We start from the raw sequence: 13,156 nt of genomic DNA on the forward strand, positions 1-13,156 counted from the left end.
AGTACATTTCCAGAGGCACTGCTGTAAACATAATGTAAAATGGCCTCCATATACAGTGCCTTCGGTAAGTATTCAAACCCCTTGACTTTTTCCTCATTTTGTTACATTACAGCCTTATTCTAAAATGGATTAAATAAAAACAATTCCTCAGCAATCTACACACAATACCCCATAAGGACAAAGCGAAAACAGGTTTTTAGAAATCTTTGAAATATTTAAAAAATAAGAAATACCTTATTTACATAAGTATTCAGACCCTTTGTTATGAGACTTGAAATTTAGATGAGGTGCATCCTGTTTCCATTGATCATCCTTGAGATGTTAGTGCAAGTTAATTGGAGTTCACCTGTGGTAAATTTAATTGATTGGACATGATTTGGAAAGGCACACACCTGTCTATATAAGGTCCCACAGTTGACAGTGTATGTCAGACAAAAACCAAGCCATGAGGTCGAAGGAATTGTCGGTAGAGCTCAGAGACAGGATTGTGCCGAGTCACAGGGTACCAGCATTGAAGATCCACAAGAACACAGTGGCCTCCATCATTCTTAAATGGAATAAGTTTGGAACCACCAAGACTCTTCCTAGAGCTGGCTTCCTGAACAAACTGAGCAATCAGGGGAGAAACGACTTGGTCAGGGAGATAACCAAGACCCGATGGTCACTCTGACAGAGCTCTAGAGTTCCTCTGTGGAGATGGGAGAACCTTCCAGAAGGACAACCATCTCTGCAGCGCTCCACCAATTAGGCCTTTATGGTAGAGTGGCCAGATGGAAGCCACTCCTCAGTAAAAGGCACACGACAGCCCGCTTGGAGTTTGCCAAAAGGCACCTAAAGACTCTCAGACCATGAGAAACAAGATTCTCGGGTCTGGTGAAACCAATATTGAACTCTTTGACCTGATTGCCAAGTGTCACATCTGAAGGAAACCTTGCACCATCCTTACGGTGAAGCATGGTGGTGGCAGTATCATGCTGTGGAGATGATTTTCAGCAGCAGAGTCTGGGAGACTTGTCAGGATTGAGGCAAAGATCAACGGAGCAAAGTACAGCGAGATCCTTGATGAAAACCTGCTACAGAGTGCTCAGGACCTCAGACTGGGGTGAGGTTGACCTTCCAACAGGACAATGACCCGTGGCACACAGCCAGGACAATGCAGGTGTGGCTTCGGGACAAGTCTCAATGTCCTTGAGTGGCCCAGCCAGAGCCCGGACTTGAATCCGATCGAACATATCTGGAGAGACCTGAAAATAGCTGTGCAACAACACACTCCATCCAACCTGATAGAGTTTGAGAGGATCTTCAGAGAAGAATGGTGATAAACTCCCCAAATACATGTGTGCCAAGCTTGTAGTGTCATACCCAAGAAGACTCGAGGCTGTAATCACTGCCAAAGGTGCTTCAACAAAGTACTGAGAAAAGTTCGGAATACTTATGTAAATGATATTTCCATTTTTTAAAAATAAATAAATTAGCAAACAATTCTAAACAGTTTTTGCTTTGTCATTATGGGATATTGTGTGTAGATCAATGAGGATTGTTTTGTTTTATCAATTTTAGAATAAGGCTGTATAGCCTAACAAAATGTGGGAAAAGTCAAGGGGTCTGAATACTTTCCGAAGGCACTGTACATGCCAACCCCATTAACAAGAGCTAAAAATACTTTGGGTAACAGGCTGAGATCACTGTCCTAACTTCACATGATGGTTCCCAAAATAAATGTGTTTCTAGCGTCTATATGAAGAGCATATAAATCTGTGTAGCCTGTCACTTCAGCTCTTTATCACTTGTCATTTAATTCATTGAATGTCTAGACTTTTTCCGAGGTCCAAACATTTTGCAAACAAGAAGTAACTAAATGCATGTCATACTAAAATAAATATCAATATAAAGTGTCTTCAAAATGTGAGCATATTGGAAGGGTTAACAGGGGGATTAATGAGATGTTTTTTTTATATAGGCTACAGACAGCACAGGTCCTCAACAATGATCACTGTAGGATGACAGTCCGGCCTTCTCGGCCTCTGCCTCTTCCCCTGCCACTGCCCCTCCGTGGACCCTGTCCTAGGCCTGCCCAGATCCTCATACCAGTGAAGCGGTCATTGAGGGTCACGCCCGTCTGAAAACCAGGAAACAGTCAAGGTGACATATTCATTATAAGGAGAAGGTAGCTGGTGGAACGACAGAATTAGAATCTGAATTTCATAGGCTCTCTATGCTAAAGACATTGAAATGTTCTAAATACTGGTAATGGCATATCACCTGATTTATAGTGGCCTTGAAGTTAAATCTGAGAGGGATGCCTTTGGGCTGGGGGGACACCCCTGATGGACTGGATCGGTCCAGCACTGTGGCCTGCTTAGCCTTGGCCCTGAGAGAGATCAGGTAAAGACACAGGACAGATAAGGATTAGCTTTTGTAGCCTATCTGAATGCACATAATTAGTAATAAAATGTTTGTTTTGTACAGAACCCACAATAGCCTTTCTGTAAAACATGGCTGCAGTGTGTACTCATGTATGTGCAACTCACGCGGGCTCTGAGTTGGCTTTGGAGTTGGGCAGTGACACCGTCAAGGTAGAAACACCGGAGGGCGCCTTTTTCCAGCTATTGCAGGTAATGTTATGAGAACATATAATAATGAGCAATACTACCAATATAATTTGGTTTATTTGTCACAAGCAACCACAGTGATATCTCACCTTCTAACCTTTTGGTACTTATCCATTTTTCCATTTGCTGCAGGAAACTAGAAGGAGGGGAAGATGATAAATGTACATGTAAGGGTTTCTTTTACTATTAATCTGTGTATTCATTCAGATGAATTTGTAGGTATTAGACACCGTACTATGATCATCTATTGCAAACCATAAAAAAAACAGTCTTCATTGAACAGTACCCAGTAATATGCCTTGTTTTATGGCTCTTACTGTAAGTGCAGAGATACTGTACATTCATTCCTCTGAATAGCATGGCCTACTAAAGGTTGTGTATAAGTGTTATAAATGTGAAAATAACAAAATACCCCTCTGTTTAGGATGAATGGCTTCACACCGCCCTGTCTCTGTTTGGGCTGGAATGGTGGCTTCTTCTGCCCTCTGAATTGGGGAGGAGACCTAATACAGTGACACAAGAATCATGCCCATAAAGAGACTGTACAAAACAAATGAAAAAGACAAACAATATCCCTAGCGAAATCCCTAAAAGTGCATGGAATTGTGAACAAATGGAATCAATGTGTTTCACAAATAAACCTATCTATCAAAATCATATGTCATAACTCAGTAAATTGCTAATATAATTTTCCATATAGGAAGAAAAGGAGTCCAGGCCTTCATACATTTACATAAGACTAGAGTAGGTTCCCAAAGCTCAAGTCCATCTGACCCTGAAGCTACTCATTTGAATGTTTCTTAACTGCACACCTGATGTACAAATCCTGTGTTTACACAAACATAACATAATGACATACATGCACATCATGTATATACTATATACGCATACAACCCATGCATACAGATTATGTATATACTATACCCACATACAACCCATGCATACAGATCATGTATATACTATACACACATACAACCCATGCATACAGATCATGTATATACTATACACACATACAACCCATGTGCTCAGAGAGAAGGAAAGCCATGCCAGAGTCTAAGTCAATCTAACTCATTGTAAAAGTGCTGTGATAATGCATGAAGCAAACATGCTGTACCTTCTCAAAGCCCCTGGGGGACCTCTGTATGGTTGATAAAACGCACCCTTGAACAACGGTTTACGTTTTCCGAACTGTGCTCCTTCCTGAGGGTAAAAAATAAATAAATACCTTTTGTCACATCTGACCAGTAACTTGGACTCAACAGTGTGTGCACTTACTACATTGCATCATATTCACATATTGGAAAAGGGCAAATGTCAGTCATTTTCTGTGCACATACCTTTGTGTTCAAAGGAGGTCTTTTTAAAGGGCTCACACCTTTGAGGTGATGTGCTCCAAAAGGAGTCTTTCCGAGATATGGCTTTACTCTGTAATAGCCAGGAATGGGGGGTCCCATGTAACGCGATTTGTAGTGTCCTAAAAAAAGAGTTATAGTATAATCATCTCCTTTCTCCAAGAGTGTGATGATATGGTAATGATGAATGTCTTCATATGGAGGGATATGTAAAGCGATGCGCGACCAATACAGTAGGCGTACCTTGCTGGAATTGATAAGGACCACGTCTGAAAGGAAATGTCTGCTGTTGTCCTGCCCTGTCCAGTTTCTTGAGGACAGTGTTTTTGCTTGTGGTGCGTCGGTCCCGAGCCTTGTTGGCAGCCTTGTTGGCCTTGTTCTCTTTTTTGTTCAGTTTGATGATGTCATCTGGGAACAGGAAAGTAAAGCTGTGTTTCAGATGAGAGTAGTCATTGACAATTGAAGCATGCACTCCAAGCTGGAATCGCCCACTTTAACTTGTCACTTGAGAAGCCAAATCCATTACATGTTAGGGGAGCTAATGGGGTCCAAAATTACAGTGGCATTATGTCTGCAATGTTCAACTCAACATGACAATAATGGATGAGCTCCCCTAAGATCTCAACTGGATGGTGTTTTTATAGCAGGCCTACATCTCCATTAAAGCACTACAGTTTAAAGTGGCATATTGCATAAAGACTAAAGGAGAATAAGAAATCAGATTGTTGACATGCGGGCTATGTAACGTGTGGTGCAGGTCCATGTCACACCAAGATGCCTACTTGTGTCGAATGCATTTTGTTTTATTGTTCAATAAGATTGAATAAAATAGCAATTATCGTTGCACTATGGAACACATGAAGACATGAACTTGACTATGCGTTGTTTACTGGAACAACATTTGATTGGTTAACATGCACACTGCAAAGAATCATGAGAAAATGTCCAACCTAGTGACAAGTCAATCTTCTCCGATGTGCGGGGCTCTTGCGCCTCTTGCAGATCTGACTCCTCCATAGCAGTGGGTTCAGATTTGGCAGTGGCTGCATCTGCAGTGGTTGCGATGTCCATTATTCCTGTGTCGCACGCAGGGGGCAAACCTTTGACGCCCTGTATGGACTTCTCACTTATTATGGTCTCAAATGTACCCTATATCTTCCTCCACGGGTAAAGTAATGATAATGGTCAAAAAAGATTACACACTATATTTTACTCAAACTTCTCTCATACATTGGGGCCCTCTTGCTCCTAGGCAGCTGGTAAAGTTTGTCTGCTGCGCTGATAATGTCCAGAGAAGAGGCAACCCAACCCTGTAATGAATTCAACCAACTGCATGACGGAGCCTAAAATGAATTCAACCAATTGCATGACGGAGCCTAAAATAGCTCATGTTCTAACAGTAGTGTTAGGCCTCTAGGCAAGCAAAACACTTGGTAGACCTTTTACAAAGTAGGCCTAGACACTGTGTGCAACAGAAGTCTTTCTGAGGGTTCAATATGTTTCATTAGACATGACCCGGTGTGATTATTAATGATGGTAATAATCGTCTCACTATCAGCAACATTATCTTACAGTACATTTATGTCGGCCTGTCAGCAATGCATTTTTGGAGATGGAGGGTTAATCAAACCACACAATTTAGTTTTGGTGCAAAATACATAGTTGTGATTAGTTCCAGGTGCAAAATGTTCAAATGCCTAATCATACAGGTCTGTATTGGGACCTGTTTATAACTCCAATAGTTTACAGACAGGTCATGGCACAGACGTGATTATGTTCCTTTTCTCCCTGATAAGAAAAGGCGTGTATCTCTATTCTAAAAGGTCCGGTAGGCCACAGAGGTAAAATTAGTTTTATATCAGATATTCCGTGGATATTCCATTTTCTCATCGATAGCTATTGAACCAAGCATTCCATGACTAGGAAGAAGGCATATTCTGTATCTGTATCTCATTTTTTATAATACAAATGATATATTATGCTTACACAACGCATGCCATGACTATGAAAATGATATATTCTGAATCGGGGGATGATGGACATAAATTCACTTACATCTTTTAATTTTTTGTGGGAATGAATGTTTTCTTCTTCTAAATAAAAATAAGCAATGGATTTCTGTAAAATATTTCCTAGGATTTTTTTTAACCTGCAGCAAACCTAGTGGATCATGCTGGAAATAACGGTAAAAGCTAAGTGCCCCCTCCAAAGAAACGACCAAAAATCATGGCCCTAATCGTGGTTCAAGTCTCAAATCCCGCGTTTACACAGCCAGCCCAATTCTGATCTTTTTTCCACTAATTGGTCTTTTGATCGATCACATCAGAGATGTCAAAAGACCAATTAGTGAAAAGAAGATCCGAATTGGGCTGCCTGTGTAAATGCAGCCAGATACGGCTGAATAGTGGTGCATGTACAGGATACCCCTGTGTTGTACACTTTTTAATCTACTAGATAGCACCACCTCTGCTGAAAGTTGACAGATGACGTTAATTGTTTCAAAGGGTAACGTGAGCATAAAGCCCATTTTCCAATCGTTTTTTAGTCTTCGAGTGAAACAAAATAAAACATACCAATCCAAGTCCTAATTTCAATGTAGCAAATCTTGCTAAATCTGGCTGTGAAACTGAGCCAAATATTTGGACCTATTTGCAACTTCACTACCCAAATGTTCTTGCTGCTCCCACAGGATATCTTAATGCTGGAAGTAGAAACTGGGTTCAAAAGCACTCATAGGGGCCTGACATAATTTTGTTGGGTGTTATGCTGGCCCAAAGATTCCATGGCCACAATAAAACATGTTAATGTCATGGTAATGTTAATGCCAAGTTGGAGAATAGTTTGCCTCACTATGGCTCTGTCCCTACCTAATATTGATGTTGCTGTTAATGGGCTACGGGATGGTTTCCCAGACACTGATTGAGCCTAATCCTAGAGTTAAAAGCAAGATCAATGGAGATTATTAATTTAAAGGGCTTTTTTAGTCTAGAACTAGGCTTAATCTGAGTCAGGGAAATCTGCTCCGTTGTACCACGGGTGCCCTTTACTTTCATCTAGTGGTTTTCTAGACATCTCCCGGTGCAATGTATATAGCGTGCTGTATCCGTTTTTTTGCCATTTACGATTGTATTGCTCGCTTCTTGAGAGTATAGGTTGCTTGTACTTACATTACATTTAGTATGTGTTTTGGTAGAGATACAGTACATTTATAAAATTACTTGTACTATCTATTTTTAAGAATCTCTGTCAGTATGATATCTAGTGGCCTTTTTGGGTACTTCAATTATCCGCTGGTGTCTGAGGTCTTTGTGTGGCCTTGTCTGCCCGCAAATGTTTGTGGAGATACACTTGAAAACGAAAGGTCAGGATTGAATGCATTGAGTTGCAGATTCTACAAATGATCTTGGCTATCAGGCAATACATCTACAGTAGGAGCGCAAGCTTTAAAACAGCAAATAATACTACCACTGCGGTGCTATAATATAATGAAATGTGTGGTTTAAAGCGTCGGACCAGTAACTCGAAAGGTCGATGGTTCGAATCCCCAAGGCGACTAGGTGAAAAATCTGTTGATGTGCCCCTGAGAAAGACATGTAACCCTAGTTGCTCTGGATAAGAGTTTCTGCTCAAATCTAATATTAATTTGCTAGTGAATTTCTTTAATGCAATTCATCCAATAAATTGGTCCAGAAATGATGACAACACACACACACCGGGGTCTGGCTTCCCTGCCTCACCATAAACTCTCATCACTGACCATACAGTCTTCTTTAATGATCTACAAAAAGCCTTTTGGGACAGATAGAGGATCCGTTTTTACTATATTGTATTGACAATGGAAACCTGCTCAGTGATCCTCAATCTGCCCTCCTCAGGCTTTGAGAATACACACCTACATTGTCCATAACTTTTATGTGTAAGTGCACCCGGTCATCTGTTTGTTGGTTGTGACTGACAGGCACCTGTCGGTTTGAAGCCTGGCTGACGTGACTCAAATGACCACACAGCGAGGAAGAGCTGCGACTCACTGGTCTGGACAGGAGGCCGTTTTGTTAATACAATATTCACTCAGAAATTGTGTGGACTCATTGATTGATTGTTTCAAAAAGTTTTTTTTTTTCGGGGGGAGGGGGGGGCTGTGTGTGACTCTGCCTGTGGGTGTTTGAGTGAGAAAGACACAGAGGAGAACCAATCAGAAAAAAAGCACAGCCCCCTTTATCAACGCATCGTGCGGACAACATTAAAAGAGCCTTTCCAGACCCTGAAGTCAGGCGGACTTTGAATTAGGCGTCAGCCAGGCCAGTAGGTTCGGGCCTTTGGCTATGAATCTCTTTTACTCTAATCCATAATCATACAGAGCCACAGCAAACCTCTCACATTAGACTTCTTTGGAAAAGACGCAGTGAGACAGTGTACGTACAGTTTTTTTTTAGGTTATACTATATTGCGCATGGTTGTTAGTGGCCTACAGGATTCATCTGCATTTGAGGTTAAGGTTAACTACCCCCAAAGAACAATTACAGTAATCAAGTAATATCAGACTGGCTCGGTTTCATTGATCATCAGCCCCCCAGACAATGGGTATGTATACATTCAGAGAAGTAGGCCAATTGCCACAGCAATCGTCTTGTTCACAACTGAAGAGTATAGTCAACTTCTGCCTTTCAGTGAGTAGGACAAGATGTTTGTATACCCATACCAATAAAAAAGATAATTTACTGTATTGGCTGATGGAACTAAATTAAGTTCATGATGATCTGCTCAGATACCATACTGTGCCATACTCCTGCGGGCACATTCAGCACACATACAGTCGGACACACACACACACACACACACACACACACCACACACACACTGACTATAGCTTAATTTGATATTGTTGCATGTGTAAGCAAGTTATCTATGCAAAGTGCCAGATAGGTAACCATTTACAGTAAATGCTGTTGATTATTAATCAGTCAATTATCACCATCAGCCAGACAGAAGATCTTGCTAAGTAAGCTACAGAATGTTTCAGCTGTGCTAACATAATTGCAAAAGGGTTTTCTAATGATCAATTAGCCTTTTAAAATGACAAACTTGGATTAGCTAACACAACGTGCCATTGGAACACAGGAGTTGTCAGGTTATCCCTAGGAGAGGTGGGTGTGGAGTCAGGCGCAGGAGAGTAAGAATAGCAAGAATGGCGTTTTATTATAAGTCCATCAACAGAACAGGCACAGGACCACAACAGCAGCCACTAAAACCCAGGAACGCAGTCCAGTACAACACGGAGGAAACACTCCTAACCGAACGTGCGGGAAAACAGTCCGGTGAAAACACCTGTATAACAGAACAAACAAAAATGCAACCCAAACCAACAACAGATTCACAAACCCTCCCGCACAAAACCTAGCAGGTAGGGCGAGATAAATACCCCACAGATTAACCTAAACGAGACACTGGTGAAAACAAGACAGACAAAACCAAACGAAAAAGAAAAGGGACCGGTTGCAGCTAGTAGACCGGAGACGACGACCGCCAAGCGCCGCCCGAACAGCGAGAGAAGCCACCTTCGGTGGAAGTCGTGACAGGAGTGATGGTTGCTGAAAATGGGCCTCTGTACGCCTATATAGATATTCCATAAAAAATGTGACGTTTCCAGCTACAATAGTAATTTACAACATTAACAATGTCTACACTGTATTTCTGATCAATTTGATGTTATTTTAATGGACAAAGAAATGTGCTTTTCTTTCAAAAACAAGGGCATTTCTAAGTGACCCCAAACCTTTGAACGATAGTGTATATATTTTCCAGAACATTAACCATGTGTGTTCTCTTGTTTTGTACTGTTCTGTAGTTTCGACCCAATGATTCGTCTGACAAACAAATAACTTTGCGTGCTGCAGGCCCAGGCATGGATCAAAGCGGGCGGGACATTCAATGACATCATCAAGGGATATGCTGGACCCTATGTCAGAGAGGTGTTTTTAGGACCACATCGTGTCTATTGTCTTGCTAATAGCCCGTGTGAAAACAATTGTTAGAAAAAATGTTATCTAATATCTTAGGTGCTTTTATAACATTATAATGCAGGGTTAATAATAATAATAATAATAATAATAATCGTTGAATAACAGATCAAATCTCGGAACTCATTAAGAGGCCGCTTCTGTCTTCAATAATCATTCATTCCGAAAGTTAAACCCTTAGGTTTTAGGTCTTCAGTAGGTTATAATAATCCATGCCTTCTGGGAATGTTAAAAAGTCCAAACGTTATGGGTGGAGTTAGAATTTTGGCTGTCAGAAGTATTAAAATCAACCAATGTCAGCCTTTAAATGCAAGAGGCTATTGTCCTGCTAATAGCCCATCATGGGTGGATCGATTCTTTTCTATTCCAATGTTTTGAATGAATGTATTAATTACAGTAATTTACCATTCTCATTCTCGGAGTCTTGGCTGATTTCTTTTGATTTTCCCATGATGTCAAGCAAAGAGACACTCAGTTTGAAGGTAGGCCTTGAAATACATCCACAGGGCCACCTCCAATTGACTCAAATTATGTCAAATTAGCCTATCAGAAGTTTCTAAAGCCATGACATCATTTTATGGAATTTCCAAGTTTTTTAAAAGCACAGTCAATTTAGAGTATGTAAACTTCTGACCTACTGGAATTGTGATACAGTGAATTATAAGTGAAATAATCTGTGTGTATACAATTGTTGGAAAAAGTACTTGTGTCATGCACAAAGTAGATGTCCTAACCGACTTGCCAAAACTATCGTTTGTTGACAAGACATTTGTGGAGTGGTTGAAAAATGAGTTTTTATGAGTCAAACCTAAGTGTATGTAAACTTCCAACTTCAACTGTATATATTTGTTATTTATAACCATTTTCTTTTTAAACAATCTTGGTCTTTAATGCAGGGCCGACAGACATGTTCCTTACTTTTCCCCCTTCCACTTGATAAAGGTTCCAATTGATAACGTCTTTTCATAAACCATGTGCCATGGAATCGGTACATCGAAAATCTCTTCTCAACTATTTTGCGATCTATATTTTATTTATTTTTTATTTCATCTTTATTTAACCAGGTAGGTCAGTTGAGAACAAGTTCTCATTTACAACTGCGACTTGGCCAAGATAAAGCAAAGCAGTGCAACAAAATCAACAACACAGAGTTACACATAAAGAAACGTACAGTCAATAACACAATAGAAAAATCTTGGACAGTGTGTGCAAATGTAGAAGAGTAGAGAGGTATAAGGCAATAAATAGTCCACAGAGGCAAAATAATTACAATTTAGCATTAACACTGGAGTGATAGCTGTGCAGATAATGTGCAAGTAGAGATACTGGGGTGAAAAAGAACAAGAGGATAAGTAACAATATGGAGATGAGGTAGTTGGGTGTACTGGTCCTTCTGTAGCTCAGTTGGTAGAGCATGGCGCTTGTAACGCCAGGGTAGTGGGTTCGATCCCCGGGACCACCCATACGTAGAATGTATGCACACATGACTGTAAGTCGCTTTGGATAAAAGCGTCTGCTAAATGGCATATATTAATATTATTATAATTTACGGATTGGCTGTGTACAGGTACAGTGATCTGCTCTGACAGCTGATGCTTAAACTTAGAGAGGGAGATATAAGACTCCAGCTTCAGTGATTTTTGCAATTCGTTCCAGTCATTGGCAGCAAGGCGGCCAAAGAAAGTGTTTGGGGGTGACCAGTGAAATATACCTGCTGGGGTGCTACGGGTGGGTGTTGCTGTGGTGACCAGTGAGCTGAGATAAGGCGGGGCTTTACCTAGCATAGATTTATAGTTGACCTGGAGCCAGTGGGTTTGGTGACGAATATGTAGTGAGGGAAAGCCAACGGGAGCATACAGGTTGCAGTGGTGGGTAGTATATGGGGCTTCGGTGACAAAACGGATGGCACTGTGATAGACTACATCCAATTTGCTAAGTAGAGTGTTGGAGGCTATTTTGTAAATGACATCGCCGAAGTCAAGGATCGGTAGACTAGTCAGTTTTACGAGGTTATGTTTGGCAGCATGAATCTAATTTTGGATTGTGAGTCTGGAAGGAGAGTTTACAGTCTAACTAGACACCTAGGTATTTGTAGTTGTCCACATCTTCTAAGTCAGAACCGTCCAGAGTAGTGATGCCAGTCGGGTGGGAGGTTGCGGGCAGCAATCGGTTGAAGAGTGTGCACTTAGTTTAACTTGCATTTAAAAAGCAGTTGGAGGCCTCGGAAGGAGTGTTGTACTGCATTGAAGCTCGTTTGGAGGTTTGTTAGCAGTGTCCAAGGAAGGGCCAGATCTATACAGAATGGTGTCGTCTGCGTAGAGGTGAATCAGAGAATCACCAGCAGCAAGAGCGACATCATTGATATATACAGAGAAAAGAGTCGGCCCGAGAATTGAACCCTGTGGCACCCCCATAGAGACTGCCAGAGGTACGGACAACAGACCCTCCGATTTGACACACTGAACTCTACCTGAGAAGAAGTTGGTGAACCAGGCGAGGCAGTCATTTGAGAAGCCAAGGCTATTGCGTCAGAGTCAAAAGCCTTGGCCAGGTCGATGAAGACGGCTGCACAGTACTGTCTTTAATCGATGGTGGTTATGATATTGTTTAGGACCTTGAGCGTGGCTGAGGTGCACCCATGACCAGCTCGGAAACCAGATTGCATAGCGGAGAAGGTACGGTGGGATTCTAAATGGTCGGTGATCTTTTTGTTAACTTGGCTTTCAAAGATTTTAGAAAGGCAGGGCAGGATAGATATAGGTCTATAACAGTTTGGGTCTAGAGTGTTTCCCCCTCTGAAGATGGGGATGACCGCGGCAGCTTTGCAATCTTTGGGGATCTCAGACGATACAAAAGAGAGGTTGAATAGGATAGTAATAGGGGTTGCAAAGATTTCGGTGGATAATTTCTAGAAAGGGAGGATCCAGATTGTCTAGCCCGGCTGATTTGTAGAGATCAAGATTTTGCAGCTCTTTAGGAACATCAGCTGTCTGGATTTGGGTGAAGGAGAAGCGGGGGCGGGGGGTGCTGAGATGTTGGCCGAGGTAGGGGTAGCCAGGTGGAAAGCATGGCCAACCATAGAATAATGCTTATTGAAATGATCGATTACTGTACACTTATCGGTGGTGACAATGTTTCCAATTATCAGTGCAGTGGGGAGCTGGGAGGAGGTGCT

The sequence above is a fragment of the Oncorhynchus keta genome, chromosome 11, assembly GCF_023373465.1.
Source record: "Oncorhynchus keta strain PuntledgeMale-10-30-2019 chromosome 11, Oket_V2, whole genome shotgun sequence".
NCBI lineage: Eukaryota > Metazoa > Chordata > Actinopteri > Salmoniformes > Salmonidae > Oncorhynchus > Oncorhynchus keta.